General features: G+C 39.3%; 1 pseudogene; it reads right to left on the bottom strand.

The window, feature by feature from the left end:
• Positions 1 to 7,076: 7,076 nt before the first annotated feature.
• Positions 7,077 to 21,516, bottom strand: LOC101597991 (annotated as a pseudogene).
• Between the last annotated feature and the right edge of the window lie 1,106 nt (positions 21,517 to 22,622).

Genomic DNA, 22,622 nt, shown 5'->3' with positions numbered 1-22,622 from the left:
GAGAAAGGACATGTTTTATATTATTAGGTAATGATTAAAATAGAAAAATGTAAAATATCATCTAAATGAGGCAGTAGTTATATAAGTGTTGGAGCAACGATAGATTAGACAGCCATTCTTTTCTTGCTCTGATTCTTCATGCATCAGTTGATTTAGAAATATAATTGTGTTTTCCTAGATATGTTTGGAATTATTTCATCTGATTTTCCTTAATATTTATGTGTAAGTTTCCATACTATGATTGCCCCAGGATAGGAGAGAACCATAGCATCTTCATTCAAAAATACAACAAGTTCCAGAGCTGTGATAAGAACAGGCAGTCTTCAAAACATCAAAATGCTACTGAGGGGCTGGAGTGATGGCTTAGCAGTTAAGGCATTTATCTGCAAAGCCAAAGGACCCAGGTTCGATTCCCCAGGACCCATGTAAGCCAGACACACAAGAGGGCCCATATGTCTGGAGTTTGTTTGCAGAGACTGGAGCCCTGGCATGTCCATTCTCTTTCTCTCTTCCTCCCTCTCTTTCTCTCTGTCAAATAAATAAATAAATAAGAAAATAAATAAAATATAAAAAAAATTACTGGATGCAGAGTCAGCCATATTGGAATGCTTCCTAGTAGAAGCATAGGCTAAAGGGCATGGGGGAGAAGACTTCAAAAGTCTGTTACAGGCTGGGTTGGTGTATTAGTCGGGTTCTCTTGAGGAATGGAACCGATAGAATGAATAGTGTTACAAGGGAATTTGTTGGATTAGTTTACAGCAGTCCAACAATAGCAGATTGTAAGCCTAAGAGTCAAGGAACCTGGTAACTGCTCAGTCCATGAGGCTGGATGCCTCAGCAGTCCCAATCTGCCACTGAAGGCCCAGAGGCATCCTGGAGAGACGCTGCTCTTCAGTCTACATTGGTCTTCAGTCCACACTGGAAGGCAGCAAGCAGCACTGGCAGCCAGGTTGGAGGGGAGGATACTTTCCTTCCCAGAGCTTCTTTAGATAAAGACCCCCCCCCCCCGCTCCCACTATGGGGGAAGGATTCCTCCTTTAGTTAATTCTTCCTGGAAGCAACCCCAGGGACCCAGTTATGAGGAATGTCTGTGGATTCCTAAACAGATCAAGCTGATATAAACTTAACCATCACAGTTGGAGTCCAGAAAAGATAAGATTTGGTATAATGGGGCCACACATCATGCTACTTTGGTTGACCATGGAAAGCTTGGTGTTAGTCTATCTGGCCTTAGAAAATGGTGAAATGCCAACAAATATTCAAGAATATGCTAAAAATATCAAGTTGGCTCAGTTCTAGGGTATAAATTGAAGATTAGGACTCATGACCCAAGAAGCCTTCTAAATACAATGAAGAGTCTCTGTCTCTGTCATACTTGCTTTAGAACAGTAGATAGGAAGAAGAGTCTGGAATATCCCCAGTGGGCTTGTTGACAATGTAAAGGGCATAATGATAGATCTATGGTTGTGGAACAAAACTACAGCAGAACAGAAGATGAGGATCAAACGTTGACTTGCTAAATAGGATTACTTAATTGGGCTTGGGTTGGCAGAGCTTGGGCAGAACTTCATAGAGTAAAAAGCATGGTATTAGACCTGACTGAGAATTAGGCAGATTCAAAGACAGGCAGAAAGGAAGGATGTTATGAAAGTAATCATAAGTCATGGAGGACCAGATCAGAGATGGAGATGAAGGTGACAACATGGAAGACACAGATATGTATATATATGTATATATATTAGGTAGGTTCATACTCTAGTCCAGGCTGACCTGGAATTTACTGTTTCAACATGTATTCTCAGGGTGGCCTTGAACTCACACCAATCCTCCAACCTCTGCCTCTGGAGTGCTAGAATAGAAGGTGTGCACCGTCATGCCTTGGCAACACAGCATTTTTTGTTTAGGATAACATATCATCAGCCAGGGAATATCACTGATGATGTCATGAGAGGCATGTCTAGTATGAGGAATAACTCGTTTAAAGCCTGCAGATCGAGTGGTGAGCCTATTCACAGATGTGTGCATGACAGCAACTTGAGTGTACTTCTGTGTGCACAGAGCCCAAAGCAAATAAAGATAGGGGTCACAATTTCTCTAGAAGTGTGGTACTTGGCACATATATCTCTATTGTGGTGCCCAGCTGAATATAGCATTCTTATGCTTCTTTTGGTTCTTATTATTTATTCTTTTTAATTAGTCTTATTAATAAAAAGTAGTATTGGAATCTTTCATTCAACCAATGGCATGGAAATGTCTTTGTAACATGATGTTTTCAAAAAGAACGTTGGTTTAGGCCTGAAAGCTTAATATTGCTTGTCACTATGGATTCTTTTCAACTTGTATTTTATATTTAAAAAAACAGTAATATTTTGAAGTGCCCATCTAAAGATACATAGTATTAATGAACATCATGCAGTGTCAGTCATCCTATAGTTTTTTGCAAATGAAGGAAATAGACATTTTTTATTTTACTGTGGGTGTTGATTTTAACAATATATCACTTCCACTTCCTGCTTTTCATTCCTAGCTCTTCTCATTCTCTGACCTTATCACCCTTAGCTCTGAACTCGCTCTGTCCTGGGCCTCACCCCATGTTCTTTCTACTTTGTTCTTCAAGGACTCCTGACCCTTTGCTGTGGGAGCAAATGAATGCCCATTCCATAGCCCTTAGGTGTTCTGAGTACTCTGAGAGAGGTGCTAGAATTAGGTTGCCACTGAGCCAGGTTGGAGCCCTGGGAGAAAAAATGTTTGAAGCAGTCATTGTCATTGAAGTGGTTCACCTCCAATGTCACCTTCCTCGTGTTAGATGTTTATCCCTAGGGATTAAGATTTAATTGGATAGTTAACCTCTGTATAGCCTTACTCTCAGGCACAGAATGTGTTCACAATGTCATGACTGATATAAACCTTCTCTTTGCCCATGGTGTGTTCTCTGCCAGGCTGGACCATAGCAAGTACACATGGTTCTTAATTACAGGTTTGTTCTTCACTGGAAGCCATTATGAAGGGTCTCTTGAGATCAGGGGCTCTGTTATTTACACATTCATCCATATTCATATTCAGCTACCAGTCATGTGCTGTGGCACCACAAAACATGCATTTCTCATGCTTGCAGTGCTATGCTGACTTCTGAAAAAACAGACATTAGTTACCGTATGAGATGAATAAGTGCCCCACTATAAAAACTATAGTGTAGAGTTCTTTGGGTATTATCTGGTATATTTAGACATGCTAATATTTAGGACGAGGGGTGAAGTAACAATTAACTTGGTAAAATAGAGTGGAGGAATAACTTAGGAAGGATGCACAAGGTGGAATGTGTGAGGTGGGGTGACTGTGGTGCTCAAGTCTGTTCATAAGCACAGATGTTATTAGATGGACAGCTAGCTGTCTGTATGGAAGAATAGCTTGTATCATTGATCTTTGTTCATGCAAACTTTGCATGCAGGAAGTAAAGAACTGATTATCATGATAAGAAGACTTGTGTACCTTGTGGAAGACACATGTAAGGGCAAGAAGAACGGGTTTGAAATGGGCCTTGTTCTATCTACTCAGTGCCTCACTGAGCGATAACCCCAAACACATTTAGTGTACAATCAAGGGTCTGCTGCAGTAGTTCTCTCATTAGGGATAACAAGGAAGAAATGGCAAAAGAATGTTAAATATTATAGAATTGGTTAAACATATCTCAGCAAATGAAGGTGTAAGCTTGTCAGAGCCTCAGTCCAAATCATATAAAATAAATTTAACATTACCTATCTCCCAAGGTTAATTGATTTGTATGCTTACCATACATACCAAATACTCATGGTAAAATGACTCTACCTAATCTTAAATGATGTTAACCTACGTCATTGTACTTAAATTGGCTAGAAGTAGAAAGAGTAAGAAAATGAGTGTGCATCAAACCAAAGTCTTACTGGAGAATAGCATGGGCTACATCAAGAAATGGGTCTTCAGATATGAGTTCCAAAGGGAAAGTTGGGGCAAGAAATAAGTGGTTTCTGCTATATAAAAGAAAATGGACAACAGTGATGACACAGTGACAATGTGGTGGTCCCTGTATACCATGATGGGCAATAGAAGAGAAGGCTCACTGAGAGGAGCTGTGCCATGTTCTGATTGTCTGCTTACTCTAAACGTCTATATGTTGAATCCTCACTCCTTCAGTGTGATGGTATTAAGAGCTGATGTTTGGGAGGAGATGGGAAGTTAGTGTCCTTACAAAGAGACCTTTCCACCTCTGAAGCCAGCTGAGGCACTGCTAAAACAAACAAACAAACAAACAAACATACAACAAAAAAAGATATGAAAAAACATCTTCTATACCCTTGCCAGACACCCGACCTGCAAATGCCTTTGGCTTAGACTCCTCAGCCTCCTGAACAGTGAGCAATACATTTCTGTTGTTCATAAACCCACTTTTGAGGCTGGTGAGATATCTTAGTTTATAAAGCTCTTTCTTGTCTTGCCAAGACAAGAGGATCTGAGTTTGATCTATAAAGCCCATGTTAAAAAAGAAAGAAAGGAAGAAAGAAAGAAAGAAAGAAAGAAAGAAAGAAAGAAAGAAAGAAAGAAAGAGCATAATGGTGTATACACAGCACTGCAGTGAGGGACACAAGAGGATCACTGGATGACCAGACTAATCTAATTGGAAAGTTCCAGGCAAGAAGAGATCCTCTCTCACAGAAGGCAGACAGTGTCTTGAGGGATATTTGTCTGACCTCCACATGCATATCTACATGCATGGGCACCAGAAAATATGTGTACACTACCATGAACATACACACGCACATCAACAAAACATGTAAAAATATTTCTTGTTATAACAACCCAAGTGAATGGCAACCCAAGAAAGATGCTATGATTTAAATACCAAATGAAAAGGAAAAATACTAACTGAATTTTTTTTTTGTTTACTTATGTGATATTTTGACCAGTCAATAAATTAGTTTCCCTAAGGCATGCATTATGGATCTAATATATGTGATCCTTTAAAAAGAGAAACAATGAAGACAGACATTCACACATGCAAGGGGCTTACCCTGAGAAGATGCTGTCACAACCCCACAAAGAGAAGATTTGGCACATTGTGATTAGATATACATTAGTTTGCCTTCCCAGTAGAATCAGTTAACTGGATGAGAACCCTGGGAAGTCCGGGACCCATCTAGCCTTCTCTGACTTGGTGTCCATACTGTCCTTAAACCACACAAGGGATCGTTCTGTAAGTCTCTGTCATTTGTGAAACGTTATGTTGAATACTCTCTCCTGTTAAATTGCTTAATTTTGCCAGTGTGGTCCACATTTTATGACTTAGCAAGATGAAGATTTTACCTGTGAGGCCTCACAGCTCAGAGGAAGCAGCCTGTGACCTGACAGAGTGGGTGCTCGCTGCCTCCACTTGCTTCCCTGGTCACAGTGTGTTTCCATCCCATCAGCAGCTTCGCTGAATGGCCACATGCAGGTATCTCAGCATTGAGCAATGATCCTGGGGAGAAAAAAAAGTATTTATAATGTCACAATTACAAAAGTTCAGAAAATAGTATCTCTGACATTGCTTTTTCAGAGACTCAATTGTGGTATTTGCCTGCACACAATAATTAAGCTTACATCCATACATTCTTCAGTATGTGGTCAGTTGCAGCTATTAGAAGATTGTTTCCTGCAACCATATTGAACCATCTCATCTCTTCTATCGCTGCATTACTTAAGTATAGAATGACCTTATTTATGTCAGTGTTCACATTTCTAGCAACTGTCACCTCCTATATGAACTGTGCAAACACCTCAACCTACAAAGAATCAATCATAACTGAGATTCTTCAAGAGAGAATGTGTTAATGGGACTAGACATTGTGTCTGACTCAGGGATACCTTATGCAATTAGGTGAAGTCTCAAAAATTCAGTCATTGGAATAAGAGCCGTTGACAACAAAGCCAGGTGACAAGAAACTGCAAAAACAGCCCTTAGAGAAATAAATCAGAATACTAACATCTGACAGTTATTGACTATTATTATATGAATGACATTATTCTAAAGAATTTACACAAATTAGCACACTGGGTCCTCACAAGAGCTCTATGGGAGGAATAATGCTGACTCTACTTTGCAAATCCAACTTTTTTTTGCCATGTTTTTGTTTTTTGAGGTAGGGTCTCTGGCCCAGGTTAACCTGGAATTCACTCAGGGTGGCCTCAAACTCATGGCGGTCCTCCTACCTTTGCTTCCATAGGAAAATCCAATATTTGAGACTCAAAGGTTTTCCATAGCTGTCACAGAGCAAAACCATAACTTGTGCTCAAGCTTCTACCTGAGCCCCTGGAACACAGGGCTCCCTCTTGATCACTGATGGCCATGAACACCAGGCCAGATGTACAGCTCAGGTTCATATGAATGTTCTTCTTTATAGCAGTTTCTGGAATGTATTTGACAAAGTATTATTTTCATAAATTAATTTTGAATCTGTTTGTCCCCCATCCTAGGCCACGTGAAGATGACAGTTGGTAGATTTGGAAAAGAAGATGGGGATAAAACATATCATGCTGTTTGTATCAAAGAGAAAATTAAAGCAAATAGGTTTGAAGCAAATACAGAGAGAGAGAGAGAGATGGAGATCTGCCTCTTAGATGGTTATCTGTCCTTTGTTAGGTTTGATTGTCTCAAATTCCTCCTGAGAATAGATGTCAAAGGTCGGAATACAGTGCTTTGTCCCTGCAAGATCTTGTGACACAAAAAGACCAGTCCTGGAAGACTTGGTATAATAGTCCACTAAGAGACACATTTGCCATGGATGCTGAACTGTGAGACATAAGGGCTAATCCTTGAAGGCTGGGAATAACTGTGCACTAGGAGGCACAGCATTTACCACGGAGGACTGATCTGCTGACTTGTTTCAGCCAGAAAGCAAAAGGAACCCCTTTTCAGGAGCTCTGCAAGTGTCCCCCACTTAATATGACTTTCCTGCCACATAGCTTCTCTTAAGCCTGCCTTGAGTTTCTCTCCCTCTCTCTCCTTCTCTCCCTCTCTCTCTCTCTCTCAAGTCAAAAAGAACCTTTATTACTTTTAATGCTACTTATGCTTGTTTGCCAGATGCCTTTGGCGCAGAGGCTTTCTGGCCCGAGCAGCAGCCCTCTTCTTGCCGGGACTTCAGCTCTGGCGGCGGCCGCTGCTGCAGCTACGAAGGCATCCTTAGCCACGGTGGCTTTTTTTGGGGGGGTGAGGGGTGGAGAAGCTTTCAAGTTAGCTGCTGTCTGACGTTTTTTCACTTCATTCTTGATTATTCTGTTCCTCATTTTATTTGCCTCCATGACTTTAAAACGATCAAAATCTGTTATCTTGGCTTTCCGTTCTCTGGCTTCAATCTTCGTGGCCCATCTTGTGGAGGCCCACTTAGTACTAATATCTGCCTTTCCCCAGCTTTTCGCACGTATTTCTGGCGGGCACTGTGTGGGAACTTGAGGATGAAGTCAGAGAGCTGCATGCACTTGAAAGGCATGGCCTGCCTCCTTACCCGGGTGCAGGGTCCATCCACCGAGGCCCTGTTCTCATCAGTCTCGTCGACAATCGCGACCAGCTTTCCGGCACGAGGCCCGAAGGAGACGCAGGCCACCCGGCCAACCTCCACGAAGCGCCTGAACACCTTGTCGGCGGCGCTGGGCGGGAAGGAAGCTTGAGTTTCTCTTTTATGTCCCCATCAGAGTGGGGCTGGGAAGTGGATATGAAACATGAATCCATGAACCTTAGCTCTGACTCCGCCTTCAGGGGTTCTGGGATGTCCTTCCCCTGGTGAGGGCTCCCATTTCTCTATTTTAATGGATTATAAGGAGTGCTTATGAGATGTGCGCATACACAGAACTACTAATTCCCTTTAATCTCTACGAGTGACTCCAAATCTAGGTTTTATACAGGTAGAAAGGGATGTCCAGCCTCTGGTGCTGTCCTTTGACTTTCACGTGAGTGCTGTGCCAGGCACCTGCTGCACATACAAACTAAAGCTTAAAAAAAGTCAACATTTGCCACATCTGTTGAGTTGACCTAAAAAGGTCCTTATTTCTAGGCATATCATCACCATGGCAACCTTTGGTTTTGATGTGGTTGATGGGCTTTTTTCTGAAAGTCAGGTGAATTTAGGGCACTTCAGAAATTAGGCAATAGGCCAGAATAAACCTAGACAGCCATTATTTCCCTTTGTTGTTGGTACACTGATGCTTATCATGATATTTTAAGTCTCCTTCATATAGTAAAGAAAAATGTCAATGTGCTCTTTCTCCTAGCCCTACTGTTATTTTACCCTCAACTAAGTTACAACTCAGTATCCAAAGTTACCTCATATATAACACTATCTTTGCTGATAAGAAAACTTTTGTTGTTTAATTAAAATGGTCTAAAGTCTGTACTTAGAAGAAAATACAATCTAGCTAAGTTTTTCCTGTATGAGTGAGTCAATGAGACAGATGAATAGTGGTCCTTGGAAATACAAGCAGATCACACACCGGGATCAAATGCTTAGAGGGCCATGCAAGCACATCTCCACTATCGCCTTTGATCATTTCCTCTCATTTTAGTTATGGTTGCTCTAATTTATTAAATTAGAAAAAATATTTATACATAGCCTCACTCAAAACCATTTCTCAGACTTAATTTTCTAAGTTGAAATTTGTGACAATCTGAACGGTTTTTTCAAGAGCAGGAAAAGGGTCCATGAATGAACTGGCTGACTGAATATATTTATCTTAATTATGAGCAAGAAGGAGCAACTATATAAAACCAAAGGCAGGAATTCATTTCAGGGAACCGAAGCCAGTATGAGAAGAGAGGGGAAGAAGGGGCAGGTTGTAATTGTTGAGTCTCAGTGAAACAGATCCTAACAGACTCAAAGTCAAATATTTCTGCTCTAATTATGGACAGTTGTAGGGATAAAATATACATTTTCCTAATTGGACAAGAGATTGACAGCTTTAAAAAGGTGTCGTTCTCTAGTTACTGATAAAGATCAAAGGAAACAGAACAAGCCTCCAGGAAGGTATTCTGGGAAAGTGGACACCCGGCTCACACCCTATAGACAAGAGGATTTCATCAAGTATCCTCAACTCCCAGAGAGAGCTATAACCAAGGGCATCAAGAAAGAGAAAGCTGGAACTTTTTTTTTTTTTTTTTTTTTGATGAGGTCCACTGGGCATACTAGTCTCATCAGATTTGAACTTTTTGTGGCTTCTTTGGAGAATGAGATTTCTAAAAACAACTGTACACAAATAATTTAATGAACCAAAAATATGTCCTTCAAATGCTTGATCTGAAAGCTAATAGTTTGTGTTTTGCATCTGATAAGAACTGTTTCTTCCTGTCAAGGTCAATTAGTCTCAGAAAGAAAATTCTTCTGCACATGGGGAGGTAACATACCCTGGCTGCCATCATTCAAATATGATATTTTTTATGAATGAGATCAATAATTGCAGAAGGAAAGGCAGTGCTGAGGAATCTGGAAGGAAATCATAATGTGCTTTCTCTTGTCCTTGCTGGCTGCAGGTGCAGCAGGTACCACAGGGAAGATGGGAGCAGTCCAGAGGCTCTGGATCTCCTATGGATTGTCACAGATCACAGCATGACCTTCTTCCATTTCCCCATCACTCTATCTATAGATTCAGCACCATGTTAATGGACTTTTGCCCTTGAAGAATATCATATCCATGACACTTGCCACCAAAAGATGTGAAAAAGAAGGGGTTCAGTGGAAAGGAGATGAAGAACAGAGGGCATGAGAAGGTAATGGGATGGGATGATGACCAAAATACATTTTCATTATTTATATTCATAACATTGTCAATAAAATTTGAAAAATTTTAAGAAATCAAAAGATGTCTGAAATTGATCTAAGCTAAGAGACCCAGAAGAGTTCAATTACATCACCTAATTTTTCAATCTCATAAAGAAATTGTCATTATAGAAAAAACTGGAACACTACAGAAAGGTAGAAAGAAGGGAGGCCTGGGAATCACTGCCACAATAAAACAATGAAATGTATTAGTACAATGTTCTTAAGACATAAGGAAATGCTTAAGGCAGCTCTCGTTTCCTGTTTTTCCCTCTCTTTACACTCTACAATGTATCAATCTTTACTCCCTATTCACTTTTTTATTTTTTAAATTTATTTATTTGAGAGAGAGAGAGAGAGAGAGAGAGAGAGAGAGAGAGAGGCAGATAGAGAGAATAGGCATGCCAGGTCCTCTAACTGGTGCAAACAAACTCCAGATGCATGCTGCACATTGTGTATCTGGCTTACATGGGTCCTGGAGAATTGAACCTGGGTTCTTTGGCTTTGCAGGCAAGTGCCTTGACCATTAAACTATCTTTCTAGCTCCTTAATATTTACTCTTAAATTATTCCAGGACAAAAAAAAAGTATTCCAGGGCAGTACCCAATCATTTGTTACTTTTTCCTGAGAGTGGGTTTATTTCCCTGCCTCATGGGTACAATACTCATGCTAGTGGAGAAAGGCCATAAGAAACTGGCCCAGGGCTGAGAACAACCTTATGGCATGTCTGAGTCCTTTTGGGCCCAAGTTCAGACCAAGGAATAGCAGTGCTTAAAATAGGGCATTTATGAAATCTGCAACTCAGAATGTAAAGACCATGTGCTGCAGAGCCACATGGGACCAGCAGGGAAGCCATTGGCACAAATGAGAACAAAACCTTTATTTATTTGTTTTTTTAGGTTTATTAGCCATTCAAGTTTGATAAATGTTTTTATCAAAACATTCACACATATATAGAAAAAGTATATGCTTTATTTTATTCATTTTTTTCTTTTAAAAAATCATTTTAATGAATAATTAGCTGGTTATTTTAAACAACTAATTTACTGTTAATATCATGTCTCCAAAAAATCAAATATCTCAAGAACAAAAAAACAAAATCATGTTAAATACCACCTCAAATATCCTGTTGTAGTTCTTTATTTTTTTAACTTTTCTGATTAAACACTTGGCAAATATAAGTTATGCTCAACCTTCACTTCTTAATAAATTTAATTAGAGTTCTATCTATTGCTGCCCAGTAAATATTTCATGATTTTTAAAATTTTGATGAAAATATGGGGAAGTTATTTTGTAAAATGTCTTTGGGTTTTGGAAGAATTCTGATGTTTTCTCAAGACTAAGTTTGTGCATGACTATTTTTTGTGTGAGTGTTTGTGAGAGAGAGAGAGTGAGTGAGAAAGAGAGAGAATACCACCAAGCAGGACTCACATTCTTGTACAAGTGGACCACCGTACTAGGAATTACAAGGATTATCTTCTCACTATCTAGTCAATCAGGAATAGACTTTATCAGTGTAGCCCATATACAAATATATATATATATATATATATATATATATATATATATATATATATATATATATATATATATATATATTTAAATCTACTATTACTACAATGGTTAGCAAAATTGGTGTTCTCCCCTAGAATACATGTCCATAATCCCATTCTATTGTAAGTGAAAGTGAAAGTTGTATCTTCTGCCCCACTTGATATTAATTCTTTGTCTTGTTTATGTCCAAATGTGACTTTTTTTTCATTTCTTGACAAGATAGTAATTGGTTAGAGTTGCTATTTGGTTTAATGAGAATTTTTTCTAAGTTGAGCCACTAAGAGCTCTCAATCTGGCTCTTGTCCTTCTAACATGGCCCATTTATAAGGTGTTCAAAGTGTGCTAAGACATTTCCCATCTGATTAAAAAAAAAGGAGACAAAAACTACTTTCCCAAGAAGTGATGGTTCCTTTATTTGGCCTCTGGTATATTCATTGTTAAGGCTGAGCACTGCTTTAGCTTGATGAATCTAGGAAATATTAATGGTGGGGTGAGTATAAATAAGTTAACATTTGCATTTCCTTCCTTGTAACCATCTAAAACCTTGACTTTGTATTGATACCTTGATACAAACCCAACTTCTCAAGAATGAATCCACCTCTTTTCTTTTTCATTTGTCAGTGCTTTAGCAGTAGGAAATATATTCCCTGTTACACATAGTAATAATGTCTACACTAACTGTACATAATTTGTTGGCCAAACACAAATTGTGTAGCTATCACACAGGGAAGGAAGTTTCTGAATCACTCATTCATATCACTGGAAAAATAAGAACCTCCCACTAGGGTGCCTATCTGTCCACAGTTAGTTTTGCCTCTTATCTACAGGTAGATAATTCAAAGCACTACATTCAGAAGCCATTTGAATTAAACCTCAATTTTAGAGTCCAGAGTGTTCACCATTACACTATGGAACTTACTAAAACTCATTATCACAATAGTTATAATATTAATTTGAGATACACATATAATTCTCTTTCATTTGATTTTTATTTTAGGAATTTTTTATGTTCTTTTCTAATCATTAATAATTTAATTTATATTATAAAACATATAAACAATAACTTGGAATACTTTCAAAACTGTTACATAAACATATTATCAAAGAAGTTCTTTTCTCCACTCTTAACATTTCAATTTTTTTTTGTTGTTGTTGTTGTTTTTTGTTTTTCTCAAGGTAGCCTCTCACTCTGGCCCAGACTGACCTGGAGTTCACTATGTAGTCTCAGGGTGGTCAATTTCTTTTATACCAAACTTTATAAATACGAAAATTCTCATTTATGTATGGCTTGTTTTGTAGTGTCTCTTTTAGTGACCATAGGTTCAACACATGCATTTTCTTTTTCTTTTTTTTTTTTTTTTGAGGCAAGCACTTTATTTATTTTTTTTAAATTTAATTTATTAGTTTTCTTTTCAGTAAATACAGACAGTTTGGTACCATTATTTAGGCTCATCTGTGATCTACCCCTTCCCATTAGACCCTCCTTGTTAATGAAAATGGGTCGTGCATTGTGGAGTTAGCCCACAGTTATTGGTATGATAAATGTCTCTGCAAATCATGACCCAACATGTGACTCTGACATTCTTTCCGCCCCCTCTTCTGCAAAATTTCCCTGAGCCATGTTGGGTTCATTTTTGGTCTGCTTCAGTGCTGAGGTGTTGGGGGCCTCTGAGGCTCTGGCTCTCTGATTTGGTAGGAGTTGATTTTTCTCTGCATTGATCTCCTTCTCCTTTGTGCTGGTATCCAGTTCACAGGAAAACATCACCCTTGCTTATTTCGCCAGTTGTCCTTAGTTTCAGTTGGGCCCCTTTTGAGGTGTGTTGGGGCAGCTCTCTTCTTAGGATCTGCATCTATCTGGAAAAGAGAAGCAGATTCTCCAATGGAGAGTAAGTTAGCGCCCGGAAAATTGAGATAAGACTTACTTTTTTGATAGACAGTACATGCATTTTCTTAGTTCCCATATCCCCTAGCACAAGTATTATGTTTTTATTCCTATATATTAGCCTGCTGCTTAACAACATGTCAGGGATATTTGCCCATACTGATAGCTGTGTCCCACTTTACTGAACCATTGTGAGCGTTCAGATGGCATGACAAGGAAGGATCTTGTTGCATGTGTTTTGTGTTGTATGAATCTGTCTTAATAACAAATTTCTAGAAGTAGGGACTCCCAGAAAAAAAGATTGAATTTATTTTTGTTAAATTTATTTTTATTATTAGGAGGGTTATGGTTATTTGTGTACCTACCCGGACTTATGTAAGTGTATTTGATTCCCCAAAGCCATGTTCTTAACCATTCTGTGTTAAACTTGACACTATATTTTAAAGTATTTCCTAGACCTTCTTGCTTCTATCTCACCACAGCTCAGTAGCACTAACCAATTTCCTATGATACATAAGGTGCCTGTAGAGAACAGAAACATGATGCACATGTCAAAAGATGCAAGGAAGGGTTTTGAAAGTTTTCTCCACAGAGAAATGATAGACATTGAAGATAAATAGACTAAATATTATTTGTCTACAATACAATCTATACATGTATCATACTATAATATAGCATACCATTAATATGTGTAGTATTTATATCTTAAATATGACATAAAGTTGCATGAAACGTAAGTTGCATGGAAGTAGGAAATACAGGGTGATGTTATGAAGAAAAATATATATCCATACTAAATAGAGATCCTGGTTTAGATCACAGCCTTGATTTTGTTATGACCAAATCTGCCCATTTTCCTCAGCTCACCAAGAAGAGAAAGAAGCAGGGACTGTGAATTATACCCAGTGTCTAACATAGGATGCTATACTTGGGTTGAATTAAACTTATTGAACTGACATTTATCTTACAGACTACTGATAATGTTTCTGTTTTATTTCTGATTTCCTTAGCTGTTCCTCTCTTTTTAACATTTTGTTTATTTTATTTATTTATTTATTTGAGAACTACAGACAGAGAGAGAGAAAGAAGAGGAGGAGGAGGAAGAGAGAGAGAGAGAATGGGAGCACCAGGGCTTTCGGCCACTGCAAATGAACTCCAGACGCATGTGCCTCCTTGTGCATCTGGCTAACGTGGGTCCTGGGGAATCGAGCCTCAAACTGCAGTCCTTAGGCTTCACAGGAAAGCACTTAACCACTAAGCCATCTCTCCAGCCCTGTTCATCTCTTAATGTTGTAGTTACATTATTTCTAGATCACAATGTGATTTTCTGTCTCCCTCCTTTTCTCTTTCTTTTGTTTTCCTTCCTTCCTCCTTTCCTTTCTTCTCTCTCCCTTCCTCAAAGCAAATTGAATCTAACACCTATATAAGGGTCACTTAGTAAAGGACACTGCAAAGCCCTGGTGACATTGCCAGGACACTGGAGAGGAGGTTTGGATTAAGAAAGGAGTCCTTGGGCTGGAGAGATGGCTTAGCGGTTAAGCGCTTGCCTGTGAAGCCTAAGGACCCCGGTTCGAGGCTCGGTTCCCCAGGTTCCACGTTAGCCAGATGCACAAGAGGGCGCACGGGTCTGGAGTTCGTTTGCAGAGGCTAGAAGCCCTGGCGCGCCCATTCTCTCTCTCTCCCTCTATCTGTCTTTCTCTCTGTGTCTGTCACTCTCAAATAAATAAAGAAAAAATTAAAAAAAAAAAAGAAATGAGTCCTTCCTAGCCTGAGCTACAGACGGTCTCTCCACTTCACATATAACCCTAAGACAACAGCTCTCTCAGGGAATTTCTACTGACAGTGCTGAGCTGATTAGCAGCCTCAGGACAGGGCATGTCACGAATGAGATCAATGTCAGGGCACTTTTGCCCACAGCAGCAACCACAGAAGGAAGAAAATTAAGATCAGCAAATGCTCCACAATGTCCTTTATTAGAACAAAATGCAAGAGTCAGAAGCATGGGAAAGAGGGACAGGCTTTCACTTCATGTCCTAAGGAAAACTTTCAGCAACTACCATGGAGACAAACTTTTCCCCACTCTAAACAGCACAAAGGCCCAGACACCCAAACCAAAATTAACAACTGGCATTCCAGCCACTGTGAAGCATGTAGGTAGGGTGCCATTATATTTTTTAAATTAATTTTAATTCTTTACCAGGAGATCCTGACTACTTGGAGGCTTTGGGAAGAAGCTTATTGTCACATTTCCACAGTTGAATTCAAGGAATGGAACTTTTTTACATTTGGCAAGCAATGTCACAAGAATGGTATCATCATATTTTCTAGCTATATGAGAAAAAGTTTTGGGCAGCACAGGACAGACCAAAGCTAAAAGTAAATACATGCTTATTTCTGGTTCATATTTCTTGGGTTTATTGCAAGTCTTGCTTTGCTCAGGACAAAACCTTCACCTGGAATGAGAATAAATATGCTACTTCACAGAGATTTTATTTTCTTGTTTCTATTTCTTTAAAGTCAGCAGGATTCTCTGGTAACCTGAAGGTTGTACAAACTCTGTGAACAAAGAAATATTGATTGCTCAGCAGATACAGCACTTGAAACACACGTATGAGGGTTGGGGTTTGGATACCCAATGCTCAGATAGATGCCAGGGTCTTGCCTGTAATCTCAGGGAGACGGGGGATCCCTGGAGTAAGTTGGTCATCTAGATTAGTTGAATAAGTGAGTTCTGGGTTCAAGTAAGGGGTCCTATCTTATTTATGAAAAACAGGTAGAGGGCTCAGGAGATGGTTCCATGGTTAAAGACATTTTTTTATAAAGTCTGCCAACCTAGGTTCAATTCCCCAGCACATACATAAAGCCATATGCAAAAAGTGGTGAATGCATCTGAAGTTTATTTGCAGAAGCTAGAGGGCCCAGGTGCATCTATGTTCTTTCTTTCTCTCCCTTTAAATTAATTAACTAATTAATTAGTAATTTTAATAAGTAGAGAGAGCGATTGAAGGAAACATCTGACTTTACCTTCAAGCCTCACACACAGCTGCACAGATGTGTACATGCACCTGCTCATGTTTTTAGGAATGTGGATGTACACACCACATACTCATGCATAAATGAGAAATACCCTTTAATGCTATGGGGGTTTGAATAGATGGCCCCCATTATATTTCATGTTATATTAGTTTGTAGTTTGGATCTACAGACATCTGGCTGGTGGAGGTGTCACCAGGTGGATCTTAGGGTCCAACCCTAAGGTATGGTGGTGGATTTGAAATTCTGATCTGAAGATTTACAAAGTGCCTAGAGTTCCTGAGGTATGCTTGCTTGTGGCATGGCTTTTAGGATTTGGCTTGTGGCTTCTCTTTCTCTTCTTGGCCCTGTGAAAGCAGGACAATTTATTCTACTATTGTGGAACTTCTCCTGGATCTGTAAGCTTCAAATAAATATCCCTTCCTCCATTACTGTGCCTAGTCTGGAGGTTTATCTCAATGAACTGAGGCTGTCTACTACAAATGCAAAATAATTTAGTGATATAATTATCATTATGGAGATATATCTAGACACTGATATTTAAAAGTGAGGAAGAAAAAGCGTACTAGCACCATAACTACACAAAGGAGCTCACAAAGCAACATAGAGACGTTATGCATTCTAGACTAACAGTCAATATCTCCTCCTACTGACAATCTTTATTAATTTCTCTGGCATAATTGAGTACTTGATCCTCTTACTTAAAACATCTTCTAAGCTATGATCATTTTCTATAAGTAATACATATGTACAGCAACATTACCAACCTTTGAAAGCACAGTAAATGTACATAAGTGTGTAGGGAGAAACCACATGAGAACACTTTTCTCATAACTCCTGGAGCATAATAAACACTTGTCTGGTTGATACTTTGGTTTCTCCCATGAGACAAGGATGGTGAGATTATTGTTTTTCATCTCTATCATTTGTATAGTATATATCAATATATATATTAAAAAATAAATAAGTAAAAGAGTGAACACATTCATGAAACATGTCCAAGCAGGGCTTGGTTTGGCAAACACATAGCTCTTATTTATGACTGATTTTCACCACCTTCTTTTTATGGTGAGGAAGATGTTACTTTCATGAGGCCATAGCTTCTCTTGAGTGGAACCTTGTCAAAACTGACCATATATTGGGACATAAAGCAAGCCTCTTCAAACACACACAAAACTTCAGGAATGTTGACCTGACTCATTGCATTATATCCAACCATAATACAACTCACAGATTGGGTGAAAATTTTCACCACCTATATCTCTGACAAGGGCTTACTATGTAGAATCTACAAGTAACTGAAAAGAAAGCAATAAAAAAAATCAAAAAATCTACTCACAAATGAGAGCAGAGAACTGAGCAGAGAAATCTCACAGGAAGAACTATATATGGCTACTACTCACTTAAAGAAATGTCCAACATCATTAGCCATCAGAAAAACACAAATTAAAAAAACTTTGATATTTCATCTCACATGAGTCAGGATAACCATCAGAACATGAAATGACAACAAATGCTGGTGAGGATGTGGGGAAAGAGGAACCCTTATTCACTACTGGTGGGAGTGCAAACTTGTACAACCATTATGGAAATCAGTATGGACACTCCTGAAAAAGATGAAAATAGATATACCATCTGACCCAGCTATTCCACTCTTGGACATTTACCCCAAAGACTTCATTGTTTTACTTTAGAGATATTTGCTCAACCACATTTATTACTGCTTTATTCACAACAGCTAGAAATTGAAATCAACCCAGGTCCATTGACAGAGGAGTTGATAATGAAAGTGTGGTACATCTACACAGTGGAATTCTACTCAGTAAGGAAAATGAAATAACAATTTTTTAGGAAAATAGATGGACTTTGAAAATGTCAACCCAAGTGAGGTCACACAGTTTAATACCACATATTTCTCTCATATGTGGCTCCTAAACTGGACCAGCTGAAGAGGACAAAAAGCAGTAATCATTAGGCCTATGGGTACAAAACTAGAATGAGACCAGAAAAAGAAAAGGTGAAAACTGGAAGAGAGAAGATGAGGGGAGACCAGACAAATGTACAGAGGGAAAGAACACTGGCAGTGGGAGGGTGTGAATGCTGGGAGAAGGCGGTGTGGGGAAAGGAATTGTACAACAATAAAGATTAAAGTAGTTAGTATGTTAGGAAATGCCCTCCTGGATACCAAGATACAAGACACAACCCCAATGAAGAGAGGTGGACAGATCAGACCAATATTCCCAGTAGAAGATGGAGAAAGCTTAATCCTAAAACCATAAGCTTTGGCTTGTGAATCACAGGACCAGAACTGTGTTATACCCCACCCCTAACCCCCAACCCCCACAACACCACTGCCCAGGGATATCTGCAAGGTCCCCAAATTAATGTAAGTCATTTGAAGTACGACATTGCCCAATAGAGCTGAATGGTAATATCTTAATGCTGAAGACACCACAGGCTTCCATCCCAGGATACCAAGTGATGACGTAGGAACCATGTTTCTTGATAAAGCCTCATGGTGCTGTAAAGTGCTAGGGGAGCTACTAAGTGACAATGGTCACCAAGAGCACAAATAAGTGGGAGACCCTGCAACATCTGCAACCCCCCCGCCCCCCACCGATGGACAAGCGCATGCTTGTGCAATGTGGCACTCAGCTCATGGGGGTAACCAATGGCCCTATGAGTGGACATGAGGCCTGCTCAGGGGAAGAGAGCTCATATCTTATACTGGGAACCAGGGCAGTGCCCCAGACAGGAATCTTATAATGCTCAGTGAGAAGGCCCATAGTTCTCTAGACAAGTTCAGGGGGAACCCTCACTAAAATGTCTCTCAAAACTATATATGCATTCCCCATTTAACCAAAGCTGCTCTCACCCTTAGTTGGAGACTCTGTTTTATTTTACAGATGGCAGAGAATACTGGGGAGATCAAAGATGCACCAATTCAATGAGGAAAATTAGCCGAGGGGCTGGAAAGATGGCTCAGTAGTTAGGGCACTGACCTAAAAAGCCTAACAACCCACATTCGATTCCCCAGTAACCACATAAAGTCAGAGGTGCAAAGTGGTGCATGCATCTGGAGTTTATTTGTAGCAGCTGGAGGTCTTGGCATGCCTATTCTCTCTCTCTCTGTCTCTGTGTGTGTATGTCTTTCTCTCTCTATCTCTCTTCTATCTATCTCTGCTTGCAAATGAAAAAAAAGATAAAGGTAGCCCAGTGCTCACCATGAGAAGAGTCACCTCTACCACATTTACCAGGGTCCAGGAGAAACTGTAGAGAAAGCAGCAACATGAGTGTTGCTCCCAGTACTAGCCTGACAACCACCTCTAGGGAAATAGCAACAAACATGCAGATGAACTAAAACACATCAAAGTAGAAATACAGAGGCTACAGAGAACTCAATAGTAAAACCAAACTGCTAATAACCCATACCCCAAGGCTCAGGGATTTCCATGTAAGAGGAAGGTGGAAAGATTGTAAGAGCCATAGGGGGCTAGAAATATCCTGATTTACAACACAACCCAGAAACTAACAGAGGCCCTAACTATGCCAAAGTGAGCAACAAAGACACCACCCAGGAAGCCCCTCAGGGACATGGGGACTGGGATTGAGAGGATACAAGATTATAACATATGTAAAAATTTTCTATATATAAATTGAAAGAAAAAAGAGGAAAGGATTCAGTGAAGGGAGGACTTGGGAAGTGGAAAAGAAGGATGATGGCAGGTGATTATGATCATGGAATACTGTTAATATTTATTGAAGTTGTCAATTAAAAAGGGAAAAAAAGCAATGTTACTTTATAGGGCAAAGGATCACTTTCTGACCTGGGCACTTACTTACATTGTCATTTTTATTTTTTAAATTCATCTTCAATGCTTAAGTGAATGGTAATCTTTAGAGAGCTCATATGGAAATTGATTTATTTTTGACAAGGACAATCACTTTATGAATAGAAGCTAGCTTTTCACTAACAAATGGAATCAGTACTTTACTGCTATACAAATGGAAAAGAAGATGACATCAATAAAGTTATGATCTGCAAGTTGTTGTCTTATAGGAATGAAGAGCATATCCTCACCCTCTTCTTTTCAAGTCACTCACACTTTCAGGTAGGAAATATTTACTCCAGCCACAAAGTTCTGTAGAAAAGAGCAATTGTAATTTTTTCAGCAATACTATTTCCTTATTCCCTTTATAGATGGAAACCGAAGTAATCACACTGACTCCTTGCCCAACAAATACCAAAGAACTAAGGTAAAGAAAGGCAGCTTTCCCATAAAATGCTCCAGTTGACAGGAAAAATAGGAGAAAACTAGGGTTCATTTTGTAAATAAGTGATTGAATTTCTAAGCACCATATGTGAAGGGAAACCGTTTCAGGGGCAGATTTTAGAAAGTGATTTTTTTATTGAAAGCAAAACATTTATTTCATAGACTTATGTGATTATATTTATTTTTATAGTATTTACTCTACATCGTAATATAAATATATGATTTCAGAAGCAGTTAGAATTTTATTAATGTAATCTTTAAATAAAATGTAACTCAATATATTTTATTCTAAGGTTATTGTTACTGCACTTTAGTAAAAAAATGTCATATATAAACATGCATAAAAAATTTTAAGTCATATTTTCTTAAAAACGAAAGGCTTCTAATATTCCAACTGGTTTCATCAGCTGGAAATTGTGGGAAATATAGCAGGAGACAAAATGCCCTTCCAGGAGGTCAATGCTGATTAGGACTTAGAGCTCACACATGCCAGGCAGCCCCAGATACACAACCGTTTCAAAACCACAGGGAAGTGAACTTCCATGAGTGAGCAGAGCAGAGTCCTGAAGGCCATCTCTGGAGAAACTCTGAGGGGAGGATGTCGACTACACCTGGACATGAGTGGAGCACAGGGAAAGGTGTGGGTGATGCCTGTCAGTGCCTCCGGAGGAGAGATACAATGCTTCCAAGATTAAAAAGGAAAGGTAATTATAGGGGAACACGATTCATGAGGATGTTTGAAAAGTAACACAGAACAGGTCAAAGAAAGTGAGGTGGGAGACCCAGCACAAGCCATGTAAGCATACCTGGCCATTGGCAGGAGCTCCAGACCTGTGCCATTGCAATTGTCAGACAGTTTGGCAATTTCTGTACACTCCAGTCCTTCCCAAAAGCATGGAAACAGCTCCCTGCACATATTCATGAGTAAAGAAGGAACGTTGGTAAAAGTCTTGGACATGGACTGCACTTGAACTGAACCAGCCCATAGTGAGTGATGGGTAGTTAGTAAAAGTGGGGCATCCACCTAGAAAACCTGGAAGATTGCTCTTTCTTTCTTTCTTTCTTTCTTTCTTTCTTTCTTTCTTTCTTTCTTTCTTTCTTTCTTTCTTTCTTTCTTTTTTTGTGGACAAGACTGTGGTGTGGTTGAAGCAAGCTCAGCTGGCTATCTAAGAGACGTAGAATGGCAGGGTTTCTTCCAAGGCCATAAGACTAATAGACTTAACACTTGGAGGTGGCATTTCTTGGCGGTGATTTCTAAGCTCTTTCTCATGAACCAAGTCATTATTGAATGTTGACTTTATGCTAGCATCTGAAAGACATTGACTAAAATATGCTTTAGAATATAATTGATAGTAAAAGATGACATGACCTTAGGGGAATGTTCTGAAAGTCCTTAAAGTATGTTTGCACTGTACGTACTCATATGCTACATATTCATGCGCCTGTAAAGTATGTCTCTTTTCCCAATTCCAGACTAGTATCTTTGCACAGAATTTATTGCATTTATTGTTGTGCGCTGTGGGTGTGTGTCACTGCGGGTACACCTGTATGTGTGGGCGCATGTGAAGAACAGAAGTTAACCTTGAGTGTCAATATTAGGATCCATACACCTTGTTTTCAGGATCTCTAACTGGCATAGAACTCAGGTATTCAGCTAGACTAGCTGACCAGCAAGCCCCCAGAATCCTCCTGTGTCCACCTCCCCAGTGCTAAGACGATAGGCTTACATTATTTTATATGTGACCTGGGGCTAGAACTCAGATCATCAAGCTTGTGAGACAAGAACTTTACTGATTAAACTATCTTCCCAGACCAACCATCAGATTTTGAAAATAAATTGAATATATTCATAGCTTAATTCTTCTTATTCTGACTTCCCTACAGAATCCTTTAGTCTTTAGTCTACCTGTTTAAACCATCAAAAAAAAAAAAAAAAAAAAAAAAAAAAAAAAAAAAAGAACTCAGGAAAAAGCTCTGTGAGAAGCACCTGCAATCACATCACTGTGTTCTTAGGACTCAGGACAGTCCTCCTGCTCTGTGGGCACAGTAACACTTGAGGATGGC

Source organism: Jaculus jaculus, chromosome 5, assembly GCF_020740685.1.
Source record: "Jaculus jaculus isolate mJacJac1 chromosome 5, mJacJac1.mat.Y.cur, whole genome shotgun sequence".
Lineage (NCBI taxonomy): Eukaryota > Metazoa > Chordata > Mammalia > Rodentia > Dipodidae > Jaculus > Jaculus jaculus.
The sequence above is the reverse complement of the archived record's forward strand: the minus strand, read 5'-3'. Positions and strand labels throughout refer to the sequence as shown.